Below are 21,539 nucleotides of genomic sequence, written 5' to 3' on the forward strand. Positions count from 1 at the left end.
TTGCAGAACTAGCCAGGAAGTTTCATATCAGCGCACACTCCGCTGCAGAGTGAAAATCTCATTCTGGACGATGGTACATGTTTTGTCAGTTCCAATTTGATCTGTCGTACCCCTTTAAGAACCGGCTACGTTGTTAAAGGCGGTCCATTTTTCCGCCATATGGCTAATCACTCTGCCTTAAGGCTGAATATCCGTGGTGACTGCGTCCGGTGGTACTCGTATCGTACGGAGGCCAAGCACCGCGTGATCGATAGAGACCACTCCAATATGGCCATCAGAATGTTTTAATTTATCGTCGTTCGCATGTGCGCGCACGATTCTGTTGCACACCTCGTCACTTACTAACTTGATGTAGACAACAGTGCTCGTGATAGAGAGATGGATACCAATAATATGCCGCGGATCAATTTTAACGTCGTCACGTAGAAAACGTTCCACTTCAAAAGCTCGCGGCCGTGCATGATCGGGTTGAAAACTGATCTTAATGGTGGTTTATCTGTATGAATGTGCCATATTGCGTCGGTAGTGATGGACTCTAAACTAGTGGCGACGAAGTAGTAAACAACTACGGGCACTCGCGTCCACGCGGACGGGACGTAAACAGGACGTCCTCGCCGCAGCGCTGCGGAAAGCGGACTGTTGAGCCATCGAGAACACAGAGGGTAGTGCGACTGCACTACATTCGAATGTAGTGTGTGGAGAGTAACTTGGAAATGTGGGTCTCACAGGGAGCATGCCAGAGGTAAGTCCCTGCAGTCGCACTATTCTCTGTCCGCCATGGCTCAGTCGGATAGAGCGTATGCCATGTAAGCAGGAGATCCCATATTCGAGTCCCGATCGGGGCACGGATTTTCAGTTGTCCCCGTTGATATGTATCAACGCCTGTAAACAGCTAATGGTCTGGAATTCATTGTAATTTCGTTCTCCTAGCGCTAGAAGATAACCAATGGTATCGGTTCTTTCGGAAAGAACAATACCATCTCCATATCCCCCGCTGGTTTTCCAGTCATGCAAAAAATACTACATGCGAAGCCAGCCTGACAGGGATGATACTGTCCGGCAAGTCTACCTGCTCTCTCTTACTCGTGTCAAAGCCTGCCTCCCTCTTCCTCCTCTTACCCATCCTTGTTCCGTTCCATGGCCACTACAGTCTTTACTTGACGTATACACTGATGGAAAAAGTCGCAACACCAAAAAGTAATTAATGCAGAGCAATGAAATTCCGGGAATAAATTTATATAGGTAACATATTTAATTGATTAACATTGCAAGATCACAGATTAATGTTAGCGCTAGATAAGCCACTGCAAATGCGAAACGCTGGTACGTTAATAATAACCGGTGTAGCCGCCATGGAAACGTGCATGCTTTTTGTTGTACAGGTACCGCATGTCAGTTTGCAGGATGGAGATCCGTACATGTTGCACTTGTCGACATAGCCGGCCGAAGTGGCCGTGCGGTTAAAGGCGCTGCAGTCAGGAACCGCAAGACCGCTACGGTCGCAGGTTCGAATCCTGCCACGGGCATGGATGTTTGTGATGTCCTTAGGTTAGTTAGGTTTAACTAGTTCTAAGTTCTAGAGGACTAAGGACCTCAGCAGTTGAGTCCCATAGTGCTCAGAGCCATTTGGACCATTTTTTTGTCGACACACTGTAGAGCTTGTCGGGTTACATTAGCGATATATAGGCGAGCGTTATCCTGTTGGAAAACGCCCCCTGGAATGCTGTTCATGAAAGGCAACAGAACAGGTGGAATCACCAGGGTGTCGAACAAATTTGCGGCCGGGTTCGTGGGATAACCACAAAAGGGCTACCACTGTCATACGAAACCACGCCCCAGACCATAACTCCAAGGCCCGCATCTCGTGGTCGTGCGGCAGCGTTCTCGCTTCCCACGCCCGGGTTCCCGGGTTCGATTCCCGGCGGGGTCAGGAATTTTCTCTGCCTCATGATGGCTGGGTGTTGTGTGCTGTCCTTAGGTTAGTTAGGTTTAAGTAGTTCTAAGTTCTAGGGGACTTATGACCACAGCAGTTGAGTCCCATAGTGCTCAGAGCCATTTGAACCATAACTCCAGGTGTAGGTCGAGTGTGTCTAGCATGCAGACAGGTAGGTCGCAGGCCCTCATCTGGCCTCCTCCTAACCAACATACGGCCATCACGGGCACCAAGGCAGCCCTCAACCCTGACCTCCAATGAGCTCTCGCAGGACACCACTAAAGTCGTACATGACGGTGGTTTGGGGTTAGTGGAACGCAAGCTATAGAGCGTCTGGCTCGGAGCTGTCCTTGAAGTAACCGATTTGTATCAGTTCGTTGTGTCTCTGTGGGCCAACTGCTGCCCAAATTGCTGCTGCAATTGCAGTACGAAGCGCCGGAACCACACGTCGAACATGATGGTCTTTCCCTCAAGTAGTTCCACGTGGTCGTCCGGAGCCCGGTTCTCGTGACCACTGACTACTGACAGTAGTCATGTACAGTGGCTACATTCCGCCTAATCTTTCACCAGTATCGCAGAAGGAACAGCCAACTTCTCATAGCCCTGTTACACAACCTCGTTCAAACTCAGTGAGATGTTGTTAATGGCGATTCTGCCACCTTAAGAGCATTCTCGACTAACGTCAGCTCACCATATCCAATCTCAAAGGTAACTAACGCTCATGACTGTTACAGCGAGTATTTAAAGGAAACCTGATTTGGATCATCAAAGGGCGTTACTACTGCCACTCCTATGCGACTGGCGCGAGATTGTAATAGACTTCATCTTTCAGATACAGAAACACGCCTACCAACTTTAGTTTCTTCCGCACAACTCTTTTTTGGTGTTACGATTTTTTTTCGTCGTACATAAATTTAAAAATAACAGATTCGAGGTTTGCTCAGTCGGACGTCAGCATAATAGTTCAAGGTTTCTATTGGGTCTTTTACAAATCTACATTAACTCAGAGATCAACAACTGTAACTACCCGAATGCCGAACTCTAATAAGTATTGATGAAGTACTTACCTACACCTTTTCGAAAACCAGGTTTTCTCCGTCATCGAGTACGTCGCCATCTATTGAAACATTCATTGCTAATGATAATAATGATACTACGAAGTGGATAGTTTCTGAAAGGTATGTAGGAAGGAATTCATGACTTAGTTGTGCTTCATGACGAATTTACAAAGCAGATAGCTGAGGATGGCTAGCAAACGACAGCAGTGGAGAATGCATAAAATTAACTTCTATATCTGCATCAATCCTCCGCAAGCCATCGGACGGCATGTGGCAGGGGGTTCTTCTTCTATCACTGTTGGTCTTGCCTTCTCTGTTACACTCGCGAATGGCGCGTGGTAAGATTGCTTGTCGGTAAGCCTCGGTATTAGCTCTAATTCCTCAAATTTTCTCGTCGTGGGGCGGAATTAATATGTGTCCGAATCTTCTCGAAATTTCGATGGTAAAAATCACCGTGATGCACAACTCCTCTCTTGCACCGTCTGCTACTGGAATTTACTGAGTATCTCCGTAACGCTCTCGCGCCGGCTGTACTTTATGACTGAAAATAGTATCATCAGCAAGAATGTTTTCTTAAGGGGGGGATGTTCATGAAATTGACCAAAAATGTCAATTTTCGATTTATTTTTTATTTGTTAGTACAACTCATGGACATAAAGTTCCCAACGTTTCAATGTTGAAATCGCATCCGAAGTGCCTGAAAATTAATTGAAAGTGTGACGCGGCCTCCCTGCCACGCCCACGTTTTAAGGAGCACTTCAATACCAGCTCAGTGATCAACGACTCTGTGTATTACTTTCAACCAAACGTGTGCGGTATACATTTAGAAGGTCGTGACACATACTCTTTGGTTTTATAGGTCATCTTTGGCCGATCCTGCACTTCTCAAAAAATGTGTTCATGGCAAAACCCAAAACCCAAATTAGTCTCTAAATTAACTCATACGGAAACGATGCCCTATGCCCTAAAAACACATTTGCATTTGCTACAGTTGTCAGAATTGCATCTTATGATGCAGTTATTGTATTTAATGATGGGAACGTCGGGAGGATGAAGGATTAGAAAGAATGGGCTTCAAGACTCTTCTTTTAGTCTACTTCAAGACTCTTCTTTTACTCAAGACATCAACGTCAGTTGAAGACCTGGTAAAGAAAAGAAGACAGACAACAAGAAATCAGAAGAGAAGCCTTGAAGGGAAAGACGACCCAGATTACAAATGTGGTGACTTCTGAAGAAGTGACATAAGGAAAAAAGTTAGGTTGAACTTTAAATTGTGTTTCCTGAAAAGTTGTTTTTTTAAAGTTTATGTACCTTTTCCTCAGATTCTATGAATGCTAGAATTATGAAATTTTGTGCACTTATTTCTGTAAACCTAATAAACGACGTCTCAAGAGCAAATTTTGAAATTCTGATAGCAAGCTGAGATATGGGGCAAAGTGCTTGGAATTTTGCATGAATTTAAAATTGTACTTGTGGAATTATAATTAAAAAATTATGAAAATCCTCCAAATTGACCTATTCCAAAAACCTCATGAGAGAAGCTTACAACATATAACGAGATGAAACAGAGAAATTTTTGCAGAAATCTCATGAATACTTTCTGAGAAAAAGGAATATACATTATTTTTTGAAAATGAAACTTCTAATTTCATTCAAAATAAATTGAATATATATAATCAAAGGAGGTGTTACTTTCATGTAAAGTGTGGTACAAAATTTCATTGCCATATCTCCAAAACCGTGGATGTGGTGCATTTTTGAAATAGTGTATGTTTTTCATCAACGACCCCCCTTAAGTGTGTTACTGCAAACAAATATGATAGCTTCAACATGATATCCAATAAAGGGCCGGCGGAGTATCTGTGAACCATTACAAATTTAACATTTCATGATAGAACTCTACGAAAACTGAATAATACAAAAACAGAAAAATTCCTGCTGCAGCCTTACCCAATTAGTTATATTACTTGTAAGTGATGAAATAGACACACTAAAAAGTATTCCTCCGTAGAATCTGCACGAATCATGATGAAATACCCTCTCGAATTTATATTTGGTTTGCTGGTACTGGCCAGGAATGAATCAAGACATATTGATACACTTCTGGGGAGGACGTTTTCCAGTGAGATTTTGGAGTATATATGGTGACTTCCGAAGACTTCTGAACAGTCCCCATGCCATCATAAAATTTACTTTAGAGGTAGAAGAGGACCAACGATTACCTTTTCTAGAGGTGCTGGTCACACCGGAGACTCTGAAAACCTGGCACGCAGACGAACCGATACGAGCACAAACTATCAAATTACCACCTGAGCCAGAACAGAGGCATGGTTAATACGCTCGTAACACGAGCAAGACGAATATGTGAGCCGCAGCATGTCATACGCGAGATACAACACCTACAAAGGGTTCTGAGGAGCAGTGGGGACTCCACCAGTACCATTAGAAGTGTCACAGTATCAAAGATTCGGTAAAGCGACACATCGGAAAAAGAAATATCGGGCACCGGCGTTCTGCCGTACATTCCCAGAGTGAAAGACAGAATTCGCCTTATACAGGGTGTTACAAAAAGGTACGGCCAAACTTTCAGGAAACATTCCTCACACACAAATAAAGAAAAGATGTTATGTGGACATGTGTCCGGAAACGCTCAATTTCCATGTTAGAGCTCATTTTAGTTTTGTTAGTATGTACTGTACTTCCTCGATTCACCGCCAGTTGGTCCAATTGAAGGAAGGTAATGTTGACTTCGGTGCTTGTGTTGACATGCGACTCATTGCTCTACAGTACTTGCATCAAGCACATCAGTACGTAGCATCAACAGGTTAGTGTTCATCACGAACGTGGTTTTGCAGTCAGTGGAATGTTTACAAATGCGGAGTCGGCAGATGCCCATTTGATGATTGGGTTTGCACGGGGCAATAGCCGTGGCGCGGTACGTTTGTATCGAGACAGATTTCCAGAACGAAGGTGTCCCAACAGGAAGACGTTCGAAGCAATTGATCGGCGTCTTAGGGAGAACGGAACATTCCAGCCTATGACTCGCGACTGGGGAAGACCTAGAACGACGAGGACACCTGCAATGGACGAGGCAATTCTTCGTGCAGTTGACGATAACCCTAATGTCAGCGTCAGAGAAGTTGCTGCTGTACAAGGTAACGTTGACCACGTCACTGTATGGACAGTGCTACGGGAGAACCAGTTGTTTCCGTACCATGTACAGCGTGTGCAGGCAATATCAGCAGCTGATTGGCCTCCACGGGTACACTTCTGCGAATGGTTCATCCAACAATGGGTCAATCCTCATTTCAGTGCAAATGTTCTCTTTACGGATGAGGCTTCATTCCAACGTGATCAAATTCTAAATTTTCACTATCAACATGTGTGGGCTGACGAGAATCCGCACGCAATTGTGCAATCACGTCTTCAACACAGATTTTCTGTGAACGTTTGGGCAGGCATTGTTGGTGATGTCTTGATTGGGCTTCATGTTCTTCCACCTACGCTCAGTGGAGCATGTTATCATGATTTCATGCGGGATACTCTACCTGTGCTTCTAGAACATGTGCCTGTACAAGCACGACACAACATGTGGTTCATGCACGATGGAGCTCCTGCACATTTCAGTCGAAGTGTTCGTACGCTTCTCAACAACAGATTCGGTGACCGATTGATTGGTAGAGCATGGCCTCCACGCTCTCCTAACCTCAACCCTCTTGACTTTCATTTATGGGGCATTTGAAAGCTCTTGTCTACGCAACCCCGGTACCAAATGTAGAGACTCTTCGTGCTCGTATTGTGGACGGCTGTGATACAATACGCCATTCTCCAGGGCTGCATCAGCGCATCAGGGATTCCATGCGACGGAGAGTGGATGCATGTATCCTCGCTAACGGAGGACATTTTGAACATTTCCTGTAACAAAGTGTTCGAAATCACGCAGGTACGTTCTGTTGCTGTGTGTTTCCGTTCCATGATTAATGTGATTTGAAGAGAAGTAATAAAATGAGCTCTAACATGGAAAGTAAGCGTTTCCGGACACTTGTCTACAAAACATATTTTCTTTCTTTGTGGGTGAGGAATGTTTCCTGAAAGTTTGGCCGTACCTTTTTGTAACACCCTGTATTTTCCAAACATGGCATAAAGACTATTTATAAACTGACAAAGAAGGTCAGAGCATGTCTGAGATTGTCAAAGGAGAAAAGGGATCCCACTTGCAATGTCGGAAATATACAGCGTACCGTGTATATGTAGAAAAGTGTATGTTGTAATGATCGGAGGATCAATCAACACCAGCATCACGGAGCATAAGCTGCGTAGGTTGGGAGAATTCGGCCTTGGCGGAGCACGTCCTGCGTTAGACCAGCCACATAGTAAAATTCGCCCACAGGGAAGTTCTTGCTCTAGAGAAGAGCTGTGACATCCGCTTGTTCAGAGAAGCTATACAAATACACAAACGTGACAACAGCTTCAACCAGAAAGAAGGAAACCTCAAGATGCACGGGTCCTGGATTCCCGTGCTGCAGCGAACGACCTTTGAAGGTAGCAAGGGGAGATCCGCAGCAGTAATGACCACGGAAACGCTCTTTCACGCTGACACGCAAGGTATATATAACCTGAGACGACCATTAGAAATCGAGGGTTGGCTCTGAGCACTATGCGACTTAACTTCTGAGGTCATCAGTCGCCTAGAACGTAGAACTAATTAAACCTAACTAACCTAAGGACATCACACACATCCATGCCCGAGGCAGGATTCGAACCTGCGACCGTAGCTGTCCCGCGGTTCCGGACTGAGCGCCTAGAACCGCTAGACCACCGCGGCCGGCAAATGGAGGGTGAGGCTTTCACAATGCCAACCACTTGCGCTGGCCAAACGTCAGAAAAATCATCAAACGAACACCGGGCGAAGAACTCGAAACAGAAACCAACAGGCAGTTTGGTACTGCTGTAACGCTAGCATCTTAACGGTTTTAGACCTGTATGTGAACAGCATTTTTTGCTGGAATCTGTTGCATGGCAAGTCATAGTACTACAGAGCTGTCTTCCAGCCTGAGGTAATAAATGTTATTTTTTGTACGCTGCAGGACCAACGTCACTTTCGGTACCAGTAGGATTTGACATTACCCGAAGAAATTTGGCGGAATGATGTCGTGAAGAGGCACAGGCATTTTTGAACCGTATTTTTTACCGAGCGTGGCATGGGCTTGGTCCTGACGGTGTGTAAGGAAACAGAAATAGATCTTTGTTGTGAAAGACTAACGACATGGCAGGCATCGATACTGTCGGATGTCTCGACTCCCATGTCATCCATCAGTTCAGTAACTCACGCCTGTAAATTATTGAAAAAAGATAAATTAACTGGTAGAAGCCGACCTCGGGGAGGGCCAGTTTGGAGAAATGAAGAGTGCGAGGCTGAGTAAAATCAAACGTACTTTTATAGCGCTTGTAGATTTAGAGAAAATGCTCTTTGAAATAATGTAAGTGGCAGGGATAAAATGCGAAGAGTGAACAGTTATGTACAGCCTGTACAGAATTCAGACAGCAGTAATAAGAATCTGTGGACATGAAAAGGCAACAGTAGTAGATAAAAAGAGAGGGAGAGGGTTATAGGGTACTCCTGATTTTCTTCAGTCTCTACACAGAGGGAGCAGTGAAGGGAACCAAGCAGAAATTCAGAGAGGGAATTGAAGTCCACTCGAATCAAATCTGGAGGTTGTAACTAGACTAATAAATGAGGCACAAAAATTAGTAGATGGGTTTTGCTATTTTGGCAGCAAAATAACTGATGGCTGAGGTAGAAAGGATATAAAATGCAGACTGGCAACAGCAATGGAAACATTTCTGAAAAGGAATTTTGTTTTTAGGATGTCTTTTCTGAATGTATATACTTGCATTTTAGCTTTCTACGAAAGTGAAACTTATATGATAAATGGATCGGACAAGAAGAGAATAGCAGATACTGAAACGTGATGCTCCGAAGCAATTACGTTGATGTATGGAGTAACTAATGAGAAGGTATTTAATTCAATTCGGGGGAAAAAATGTATCCCACAACTTGACCAAAAGACGGGGATTGAGTCATATGTCATGTGCTGAGGCGTTCAGGAATCGTTAGTTTTTTGTTGTAAGGAAATGTGGGGTAATAAACTGAATTTGACTAGGCATGAATTGAGGTAACAGGTTTAACTATATATGGGTTACAGTAATTACCCCGAGATGAAGAGTCTTGCGAAGGACAGACGGAAGTGGAGAGCTGGATCCAAACTGGGGACCACAATAACAGTTTAAGAGTATAACCTCCCATGTACGACAGTGAAAGACATTTCTTGTATTCTTTCACTTCTTCTTCTGCCTGTGTGGCCATTGGATAATCGCCCGAATTTGTAGTTTCTTTTTGTGTGACTGTATGGCCTTACCGTCACCACAAACGTCAGTCACACTGCAAGAGAAAAGTGTTACGCACCATGCGAGCGAATCTCGCGAAAATTGTTCTTTAGCTATTCTTCAGTTTTGGGGTGCACCCATGTTCTAGGAAGAGTGTCTTTGATTAATAATCAAAACATCCCCGGTTCCTGTTCCAAACCCCGCCACCGCTTAAATTTTGAAAAAAATGAGCATTGGCGGCCAAAGACTTCCGGCGTAAGAAGTCACCCTCATTCTGCAAATGGCCTTGTCAAAGCGTGCTGAGGAGTGGAGAGAGGTTCAGGGCACTCTCTTCCCTATGCGATCGGACAGTGTCCCTAAAGGCGGATGAATCAGCATTGACGAGCAGCACGAAGATGCCGAAGGAGATGGAAAAGACACATATTGTGTATCCACAGGACATGTGACCAGTAATTAAAAAAGTATCATGATGATCTCCATGTTGGCAAAATAGTCCCCCACTCGGATCTTCGGGAGAGGACTCCAGGGGGACGGGAGGTGACCAAGACAAAAAGACTGAATAATCAACGAAGGGATAACGCTCTAGTAGTCCGGGCGCGGAATGTTAGAAGCCTGAACGTGGTAAGGAAGCTAGAAAACCTGAAAAGTGAAATGCAAAAGCTCTGTCCAGATATAGTGGTGACCAGTGAAGTGAAATGGAAAGAAGACAAGTATTTCTGATCAGATGAGTGTAGGGTAATGTCAACAGCAGCAGAAAATGATATAATGGGAGTAGGATTCGTCATGAATAGAAAAGTAAGCCAGGGAGTGAGTTACTGTGTACAGTTCAGTGATAGGGCTGTTCTCATCAGTATCGACAGCAAACCACCACCGACAACGATAGTTCAGGTATACATGCCAACGTCGCAAGCTAAAGGTGAAGAGACAGAAAAAGTATATGTGGAATGGAACAGGTAATTCAGTACGTAAAGGGAGATGAAAATCTAGTAGCGACGTGGGACTGGAATGCGGTTTTAGGGGAAGGCGTAGAAGAAAGTGCTACCGGAGAGTATCGTCTTTGTACTGGGAACGAAAGAGGATAAAGACTAATTGAGTTTTGTAGTATATTTCAGCTAGTAACGGCGAAAATTCCGTTCAATAATCACAATAGGAAGAGGTATACTTATAAAAGGGCGGGAGATACGTGAAGATTACAGTTACATTACGTCACGGTCAGACAGGGATTCCGAAATCAGATACTATATTGTAAGGCGTATCCAGAACCAGATATAGGCTCAGATCACAATCTAGTAGTGATGAAGATTAGGGTGAAGAGATTAGTCAGCAAGAATCAATACGCAAGGAAGTGGGATACGGAAGTACTAAGGAATGAAGAGATAGGCTTGAAATTCTCGAATGTTATAGATCCTGCAATAAGGAATAGCTTAGTAGCCAGTACAGTTGAAGAGAAATGGACATCTTTAAAAAGGGCAATCACATGAGTTGGAAAGAAAAACGTAGGTACAAAGAGGGTAACTGCAAAGAAACCATGGGTAGCAGAAATACTTCAGTTGATCGACGAAAGAAGGTAGTACAAAAATGTTTAGGGAAATTCAGTAATACAGAAATACAAGTCGCTGAGGTATGAAATAAATAGCAAATTCAGGTAAGTTACGACGAAATGGCTGCATAGGAATGTGAAGAAATCGAAAAAGAAGTGATTGTCGGAACCACTCACTCACCATACAGGAAAGTCAAAAGACCTTCGGTGAAATTAAAAGCAAGGGTGGTAACATTGTGAGTGCAACAGGGATTCCACTGTTAAATCCAGAAAAGAGAGCGAATAGGTGGAAAGGGTACACTGAAGGCCTCTATGACGGGGTAGATTTGTCTGATGTGGTAGAAGAAGAGATAGGGAATCTACTAGTAGAATCAAAATTTAAAAGAGCTTCGGAAGACCTAAGATCAAATAAGTCAGAAGTGATCATAACATTCCACCAGATATTCTAAATTTATTGGCTGAAGTGGCAACAAAACGACTATTCACTTCGGTGTGAAGAACGTGCGAGTCTGGCCTGACACTCCTAGAAATGTCACACAGTCAGCTTAAGATCTTCTACAGATAAGTTGATGACAAAAATAATATACAGAAGAATGGAAAAGAAAATTGATGGTGTGTTAGATGACGATCCGTTTGGCTTTAGGAAAGATAAAGGCACCAGAGAGCCAATTCTGACATTACTGTTGATAATTGAAGGAAGGCTAAAGAAACATTAAGACACGTTCATATTATTTGTAGACAAGCCGAAAGCGTTCGACAATGTCAGATGGTGCTAGATGTTGGAAATTCCGAGGAAAATAGGAATATGCTATAGGGAGAGAGGGAATAATAACAGTGAAGGACGAAGAACGAAGCGCTCGGATTAAAAAGAATGTAAGACAGGGATGTAATCTTTCGCCCATACTGTTCAGGCACAAGAGAGGAATTCGTGGCGGGCAGCATTAAATGAGTCAGAAGACCGATGACAAAAAGAAGTGACTATTAGTGTATTGTTGGCAGGACGAACTATCAGCATCGAAGAAGCAATGGTGGAAATAAAAGAAAGGTTCAGAAGCGGAATTAAAGTTCAAGATGAAGGATATCAATGATTCGATTTGCTGGTGGCATTGCTATCCTCAGTGAAAGTGAAGAAGAACTACATGATCTGCGGAATGGAATGAACACTCTGATAAGTGCAGAATATGGATTGAGAGGAAATCGAAGAAAGAGCAAAGTACGGAGAAGTAGCAGAAATGAGAACAGCGAGAAATTTAACATCGGGATTGATGGTCACAAAGTTAAGGAATTCTGCTACTTAGCAGCAAAATAACCAGCGATAGACAGAGCAAGGAGAACATCAAAAGCTGACTAGCACAGGCAAAAATGGCATTCCTGGCCAAAGAGAAGTCTACTAGACCAAACATAGGACGAAATTTCTGAACATGTACGTTTGGAGGACAGCATTGTATGGTACTCAACGGAAGATAATCGAAGCGTTTGAGATATGGTGCTACAGGCGAATGTTGATAATTAGGTGGACTGATAGGGTAAGGAATGAGGATTTGCGCAGAATCGGAGAGGAAAAGAATATGTGGAAAACATGATAAGAAGAAGGGACAGGATGATAGGACATCAGTTAAGACATCAGGGAGTAACTTCCATGGTACTAGAGGGAAGTGTAGAGTGTAAGAACTGTAGAGGATAACAGAGACTAGAATACATCCAGCAAAAATAATTTAGGACGTAGGTTGGAAGTGATTCTTTGAGATGAAGAGTTTGGCACAGGAGAGGAATTCCGGACGAGCAGCATTAAATGATCAGAAGACCGATGACTGAAAAAAAAAATATGGCAATTGGTTTATTGCTGGCAGGACGAGCTATCAGCTGTGGTGATGCCTAGACAAGTGTGGAAACCAACCCGCCTCTGAGCTACATCATAGCTGGTTCGTGTGTGGTCGTTAATTCGCTGCGGAAATTCGATCCAGCTGTGACTCACCTCCTTGTCCCCCCAAGCCAGCGCACTGCACAGTCCCAGTTTGATTCTTAGCTTCATGTCCAAAGCCCGTTAGTAGCCAGACGATACACAGCTTTGCAAAGTAAGTGGCAACTGGAGGTTTTTTTTTTAATTAGGGTTACGCACTCCAGTCGGTAAAAACGGAATCCTTATAGGTTCACTTCTTGTCCGTCTGTCTGTCTATCTGTCGGACTGTTGAATCCCCTTTACCTCAGGAACGGCTAGACGTATCAGGTTAAAATTTATGTCAGATATTGAGCTCCACGGTCCCTTGGCGATGTAAGAACGTGAAGTATCTAAGTCAATTCAGTCAAAAGATACGGACAATTATGTCACAGATTTTGACACCCCCGAACTCAGTTATCAAAACCTAATGGGTACTTCCCGTTGACCCAGAATCATGAAATTTATCAAGAAGCAAAGTTTCACACTACAACCAAAGGACAAAGATCCGGAAAATCTTAATTTGTAATTATATCTCACACAAAAAATTGTTTGTCATTTGTCATCAGACTCTCTGTTTGTTTATTTGTTAAGACCCTGTTTTCTCTGAAACGGATGGACGTTCCAAGATGAAATTTACGTCACGTACTGAGGCGTGCAATCCTTTGGTGGTAAAAATATTAAGCTTCTAAGTCTGCGTGATATATTTTGATACTCGCAAACTCGCTCATTAAAACCTGTGGGGTTCTTAACCTTGACGTAGAATCATGAAATTTTGCAAGAAAGATTTCATACTACAAGTGAAGGAAAAATTCGAAACTTGACTATTTATAATTAGAATCACATGAGAAAAAGATTTCTCAATTCGCCGTCTATAAACACATCGTTCCCTGAATAAAATCTTGGGTTTCAAGCCGTGTCAGTTCGAATAAAATTCTGGAGCTCTCGATGGCTATCTCCGCCGTCAGGACGACGATGGCGGAGATAGTCATGGCGGCTTGAAAATTGAGAAGATTTTATTCAGACATGCCGCCGCGAAAGACACCGAGGACACATCACCTGCCGTTGCATTAGTGTTAGCAATAAGTGTCAGTGATGCTCCGCTCGACCCACAGACGTTGCTGCTTCGAATCCTGTTTTTGACTTGTCGGTGTACTGAGTGAAAATATGCTGCCGTGACTCAAGTTTCTGTTGCCAGTGACGTGTCCATCGTACAGAGGTACTGAGTTCGATCGTCCCTGTGGACGGTTCAGGAAAAAAAAAAGAAACAAAAAGTGAAATGGTCGTGTGGCGTTGCTGGCCGGGAGGCCCCAGTCAGGGGTTCGGCCGCCGGGTTGCAAGTCTTATTTCGGGCGACACCATATTAGGTGACGTACATGTCGGTGATGATGATGAGGACAACACAACAGCTAGTCCATGAGCGGAGAAAGTCTCCATCCTGGCCGGGGATCCACCCCCACTATGTAGGGTAATCCTTAACATGTCTCATTTAAGATTTTCTAGCTTCCCTAACACTTTAAAACTTCTGGCATTCCACGCCCCAACTCGTACAACGTAATCCTGTCGTTGGTTATTCGACCTTATTCTCGTTGTCACCTTCTCTTTGGCAGTTTCCTCCCGGAGATCCAAATGGGGGACTTGCCGGGAATCTTTTTACTATGGAGAGATCATCATGACACATTTGCAGTTACAGGCCACAAGTCCTGTGGGTACACATTATGTGTCTTTAATGGAGTGGGTTCCATTCCCTTCTTCATCCTGGTGCCATTTATGATTAATCAGTGGTGGTTCTTCCGCCCTTTAGGGCAGTTTTCTACCCCAAGGGCAAGAGAGTGCCTCGAACCTCTCTCCACTTCTCCACCCTCTTTTATAAGGCCGTTCGCAGTCTGTGGGTGACTTCTTATGCCGGAAGTCTCCTTCCGCCGTTGCTGATGATTTTTATTCAAAATTTAAGCAGTGGTGGGGTTAGTACACGGGACAGAGGACCTTTTGATTACTAATCATAGACGCAATCACTAGAGCATGAGTGCCAAACCGTTAGTATTGACAACTGCATGGAGTTTTTACACAGAACACACAGAGGGCGGTATGTCGACTTGCTCAAAGAACTTGGAATTTTTACTGCTAGAATAAAAGAATCGGAAAGAATCTGACAAGTACATTAACGAACGGAATTAATTTTCCCATAACGCTTAATTTGGTGCTGCCGTCCTCCACTAGATGTGTGATGCCTGGTGTTCTTCATCGCCCCGCGAACTTGAATGTGTTCATCATTTTAGGTGGTCGTGGTGGAAGGCGGTGGGCGTTGACTGCAGCCTGTGACAGCCATAAACACAGAACTGTGTTGCTCGTCGCTCCGCCTGCTTTGGTGATTTGAACACTGGCGGCCATTCTCTTCTCAAACTATTAACACTTAACAACGTAATTTCTATTAGTTGTTTCCTGAAACAGCTATGGCTATTTCGTATCTAGGCTCCTCTTTCTTCGACTTTTCTGATTATTTCGAACTAATCCCCAACTTAAGCAAAGAGTGCTCAACGTAGTTCTATTCTTATTCATAAAAATGAAGGCGAATTAGTTAAGTTTTAGATATATTCGGTGATTTTGCACAAACTTTTAAGATATGTAAACAAGAATAAAAATGTGCGATACACAGTGTGCTGTCACCATGCTTGTAACATTTTTTTTTTATCTTCTTGTGTAATACATCAGTCATGGCGAAATTTAGTACATTAATGCAGTTATGGTTGTTTCGTAACTGGACTGAATCCCTCCCCCCTTCCCTCTCCCATCCACTTTTTACGTTACATTAAGCGTCTTCGTGCAATTCTATTCTTATTCATTAAAATGAGGGCAACTTGTTAAAGTCTTGGATACGTTCTGTGATTTTGCAACCTAGCCCTGATCCGCAACACAGACTGAAACCAGTTGTCGTTAAACAGAAAGTTGTGGTCCAAACGGTGTTTCTTTATTTGTTTATTACGTATTTCTAGTACATATTGCGGAAAGCCCTTCTGTGTTCAAGTAATCGTGGGCATACCAAGTAACAATTGCTTTAAACCCCAACGAGTATTGCACCGGGAATAAATAATATTCTTCAGGCCATGCTATCACCCCTGCCAATGAAATCCAAAAGCAGATGATTTATGAGTGCATCAGAATACGTATATATCAACGTTTGGTTCCGCTTGCACAGTGATTTATTACTGCAACAGCGTCGTCAGGTCCGATGAAAGGTTTAACCTCTAATGTGTGTCTGCAGCAGAGTCATCGTACATTCTCACGTCTGTTGTATATCGGATTTACTCAGGACTGAAAATGGTCTTCTTTGGCAGGTTCCACAGCGATCCAGGAAATTTTTGTATAACTCCAGTATCGAACAATAAAAGTCAATTATCAGGTGATTAACTTTGGTCAACATTAACATCTTCAGATCTGAGTAAATCCAGTATTCTAAACAATTCGTGTCATTTCTTATACTGATGGTAGAGTCACATTAATCCTGTATGTGACTTAACGATATATATACGGAGTGGCATTAATTATGTAGTATACTGGATTTACTCAGGACTGAAAATGGTCATCTTTAACACAAATTCATTACCTGATAAATAAGATAAATAACGTTTGTGGTCAGGAACTGGTTTTAGAATAAAATAAATGTTTCGTGACGGTCGAGTAAAAACGGCCGTTGCTCCAAAATACGTCGATGTTTTGCGCAATGTAAGTGGAAGTGGATCGGGCTATAAATTATCGTGGGGCTGAGTCATATCGAGTTCTGCACTGCTTTTACTGCACTACTTTAGATGGCGTATAGGCACTTAGTTCTGAAAAATATCCATTCCCGCAGTTCAAAAACAGGCTCATGTCTGTTCGTTTAAAGAAATTCTAAAAACGTAGCCCCGTAGCAGGAGGTTAAACTTGGATGTACTCGTACTAGTAGCAAACTGTGCAGCAGACCGCTGTTTGCGTGTTCCAAGGTGAAAGGAATTCAGCGAAAGTGAATTGTTCGCGTAATATTTCCTGGAAAATTATCACTTGTTTCTTTGGTTACAAAGGGGAAATCGTGAGCACCGTTTTGGGGGATCGAATTTTGCTGCACATCTGTTAGACCAGGGCTTCCCAGCGTGTGGTCCGCGGACCCCCTAGGGGTCCGCCGGCCCTTTCTAGGAGGTTCGCGGCCACCCTTCACCAAATCGTGTAAAATAATGAGTAAAATTATTGAATAAAAATGTGAAAATCAAATTTATCACTATTTTTTTTCTTGTGAAAAACATGTGTACTTTTACTTCAGGTCGTATCCCCAAGCAGCCTTTGCGGTTCCTAAGTGAGAACGTATACACGGTTTAGTGCCAGAGAATGCGGCTTCTCTGATCGACTGCTTCGCAAAAATACGGGGTTCGTTTGTGCGCCGGTTCACGCCGGCGCTGAAACCTTTTACGCATGCGCGGAGTGAGCTATGTCGACCAATCACAGCGCTCGCTGGCACGTATGCGGCCCCAGGCATCATTAATTGTTAAACTTGCTTTGTCAGTGCACTACCTATTTCATAAATCGATTTTTGACCAGTTTATTACTTCTAACATGGATCGGTGGCTGAAGTCAGGATCATGGAAGAAGGGTGCAGTTTCTCCATCGCCTTAACAACAAGGGAAGTTTCCAGTTGAAAAGAAGGAGGAAGGAGGAAGACTTTACATACATTTGAACATTTTTCTTCGGATTTTACGAAAAACCACACACAAACACACACACACACACACACACACACACACACATACACGATTGTTACGAAATATGCATGCTCCTTACACAACAGTAGCCAAACAGTGGAAGACACACACACACACACACACACACACACATACACGATTGTTACGAAATATGCATGCTCCTTACACAACAGTAGCCAAACAGTGGGAGTGAATAGACCATAAGCGGTAGCTTGTCAACAGCGAACAATTTGGACGTGACGTTGATTGCTCTTGAAGGAAGACAGCTCCATCGTGTGAAATTTCAATTAGCAAGTAATTTTAATCAAGCTATAGTGTGTTGAACAAATGGAGTAAATCCACTAGTAAGTGTCTGGATACAGTAGGAATTCAAATTGGATCGTTAATTTCAAGTTGTTTTCATTCATCTCTAAACCAAAGACTATTGATACTTCGGGGGTGGGGGGGGGGGGGGGCGTCATTGGGAACATGGTACTTGCATTAAGAAGCTTTCAGTCCCATGGGTTTCGCTCTGAAATTTAAAGTTACTGTGCTCTTGACTGACTAGGGGTCCGCCGTGGATTTTAGACTGAAGAAGGGGTCCGCCAGCCGAAAAGGTTGGGAAGCCCTGTGTTAGACAGTATTCGTTCTCTCTCGCCTGCAGACGAGCTACCTCCCATCGCTTCCGTCCCACAGTAGCCATCTTGCTGGTGACTGCTGCTGCTGCCTTCCTGGTACTGCTGTTGTTACTACGGTTGTAGATGGCGTTAATAACGCGAAAATTAAACTGACGGTTGGTTAAACAGTTGTTGATACTGATGTGGACCGATGTCGGATGTTTGTCGTCGTTGATGTCGTTAATGTGTACAGAATTATAAAGAAGCTCCGTATACTTGCAGTAAACTCACCAGCGGGTCCGAACTTGGTCTTTCCACATGCTCGGAAACTCGACTCGCGTGCCAGCGCCGCTGCCGATTTGACTCAAAACTCCTCACTAAAGTCCATTGCAGCGTACAAGTGCACTATATCAACTTAGAAAGGAGAGCGAGTATACGAACTCTTAAGTGACATCATCTTCCCTCCTTTCCTTATCCATCCTCTCACCTTCTCTTTTTCAGATGTCATGACATCATGGTTGATGCGACAGTTTTACTGCATGAACAGTGAAAATGTAGAAGGCTTGAGTGATAAACTTTTTTCCATTCATCATTTTGCCGGGTTTATGAGCGAGAAAAAGTATAGTAAAGGTTTTAAATGGTGTGCAAAATTCGTTGAAAGTCACTAAATGCTCAAATACTGGATTGAGTGCACAGTAGCTACACATGAAGCAAAGTGTACATTATGTGGGTTAAACCAACACCGACTCAAAGGAAGGCCTCGGCGCTTGTGCGTGACGTCACGTCAGTTAGGCACGGCGAACGCCAGGTCTGTTGCAGGCATAGTCATAATGGTGGTGTCTCCCTCTCTGACACAGGAAAATGTGAAACTATTGGCGGTAGTTGACCAACACACATTGTTCTGAGAGATTTCTGCAATCAATTAATTGTGCAATTCATTACACTTCTTAACAAATAGTGTACTCCTGAACTTAAATTTCCACCTGTTTTAAGGATTGATATACAAAAACAACTTCATGGTCCAGCAGCAACGAAAGCGAACCACGGGTAACACGCAGATATTATACCATAAATGTATGACACTCTTTGTGAAAGCCAGTTGCAGTTTGCGATTAATATGATGTCTTTGTAACCCATAACTTGAGAAGAAACATTTGTGTAGTGCGGGTATGGGTAGAAAAAAATAAAATAAATACAAAATAAAATAAATAAAAGCTATAATCGGGCTTGGAACACTGGATGCAAAACCGAAATTCCGCGCCACACTACACTATCAGTTGTGCTTAACTGATTGCACGCTAACAGGCATCTAAATTACTTCTAAACTTCGACGGTCGTTCTCAAAAAACGGTAGAGTATCTGCAGATACGCCGAGACACTCGTTCGCTTATTTTGGCTCCTCTTCCACTGCCATTATCTCCTCTTCAGTGTCTAATGTGCTATCTGTCGAAGAGACGTTCAACACATTTCCTGTGAAGCGAATAAACTGTGCAGCGTATTATCCGTGAAGATGGCAACTGTGGGGTTGTGGAGAAACCATCCAATACTAAGCTGGCTGCCTGATTATGTCTCTTATTTTGTTTCACTATACAACGCTCTCTTTCTTTCTACATTCTTTGTCATCCGTGGCCTAGTTCCACTGTTTACATAAAACTTACGTCATTAAGACGACATGACACTGATACAGAAGATAAGTGCTCACCTTTATTGTGCTGTACAGAGTCTCTGGCAACGGGAATATCGGGTAAACATAGGGGAAAGTGAAATCGTCGCCAATATTTACATTTCCAACACTTCCACTCGTTTATGATATTTGCGGTTGGAAGTATAGACACATTTAAGAGCAATAGCAAAATTAATTCGGTCAGTCCACGACAGAAGGAAGGAAGGAAACAGAGTGATGGGTTAATATGTCGGCGACGAGATTACACGAGAAGTGGTACACGGTCGAATTTTACCATGGCAGTAAAGTTCCAGGGTGTAATTCAACACGTCAGCATTCGCCTTAAGCGATGTCAGGAAACCGGGAACGTAATCTGGGTATCTGGACTCGGATTTTAACTCGGCATTTTCCTAATGAGTTCTTTTCTCGTTTATAAGGTCTAGGGACGACGTTTATGCAGTAAGCTCATTCTCAACTGCTCTTCGACAAAATATGCAGTACTCTGCACCCTAATTTTCAATAGGCTTCAACAAAAACTGAAGGCTTTTCTACTATGTAACTCCTTCTGTTCCCTGCAGGAATATCTTCGGTTTGTTTAATTATGTGTGAATGAGGTTTACTGACATGAAACCAGTAGTAGATAAAGTGCCCATATACGACTACTTTAAGCTTACTTCACTGTGTTACCACAAATGAAAGCCACTAAATTGGAATATTAAGCTCTTAATCCGTTAATGAAAAGAGGAAGAAACCTCGTTTACTCAATTAACCATCGACAGTTAGGTTCCCATGGTTTTCCGCAACCATTCCAGTCTAATGTCGTTTTCGTTACTGCTCATAGGCTATGAGCGACACGTTCCCCTATCCTTATTTATGAATTGTACAATGAAGTACATGCTTATAATATACATTATATTGCCGAAAAAAAAATTAGTACACCCTTTTGGACGTTTCCAATTCACTAAAGATTTATTGTTGCAACAGTGCATATGGAGTACATGAAATGATTACCTTTACACATCACAAATAGTTCTGAGGTACCAGATTTCGAGGTACCAGATGGAAACCTGGTACCTCAGAACCATTTGTGATTTGTAAAAGTTTCCATCCGTGCAGAAACAGCCGTATTAGTAGGACAGGCAGGAGCACATTGCAACGAAAAACAGTTTTTAATTTATATTATTCTTTTTTACTTTAAACTGGTTAAATTTGAAAATAACATTGATAAATTACATACTTTCATACATAGAAATCACAAAAAATGTCCAGTTCAACGACTAGAATGTCTAAAATAAAACATAGAAGAGAAGTTGACATATGTTACAATTCACCTCATCAAGGGGGCACGTTGCAACTTACCTAAATTTAACTGAAAATAACTTCTCCGTTTTTAATGTCTGACATGTCATTGTGTCCACAGTCCACAGAAAAGTAGAATGGGTCATTATTCGCACATGACCAATGACACAATAATTTGCATTTATTACACTGTACCCATTCTTCTCCATTTCTAAAATATCTACACACATCATACAATAGTTTCTTCCTAAGATGAATGGTACTGTAATTTTCTTTTGCTATTAGTTGTCGCCTGCTTAATGCCTTTTTTTCTCTCTCCATTCTCCAGTGTTTTCTTATTATCTCTCTTCTGTCTTTCTTTTTATAGAGCCTGTTTTTCAGCTGTGTTTGTTATGAT

At 42.8% G+C, this 21,539-nt stretch overlaps 1 protein-coding gene across 1 annotated transcript in view; it reads left to right on the top strand.

Annotated features, from left to right (window-relative positions):
* LOC124606301 (myb-related transcription factor, partner of profilin-like) overlaps positions 1-21,539 on the top strand; it is a 193,013-nt gene that overhangs the window by 66,928 nt on the left and 104,546 nt on the right. The gene's annotated exons all lie outside the window — the stretch shown is intronic.

This window comes from Schistocerca americana, chromosome 3 (genome assembly GCF_021461395.2).
Source record: "Schistocerca americana isolate TAMUIC-IGC-003095 chromosome 3, iqSchAmer2.1, whole genome shotgun sequence".
In the NCBI taxonomy this organism is placed as follows: domain Eukaryota; kingdom Metazoa; phylum Arthropoda; class Insecta; order Orthoptera; family Acrididae; genus Schistocerca; species Schistocerca americana.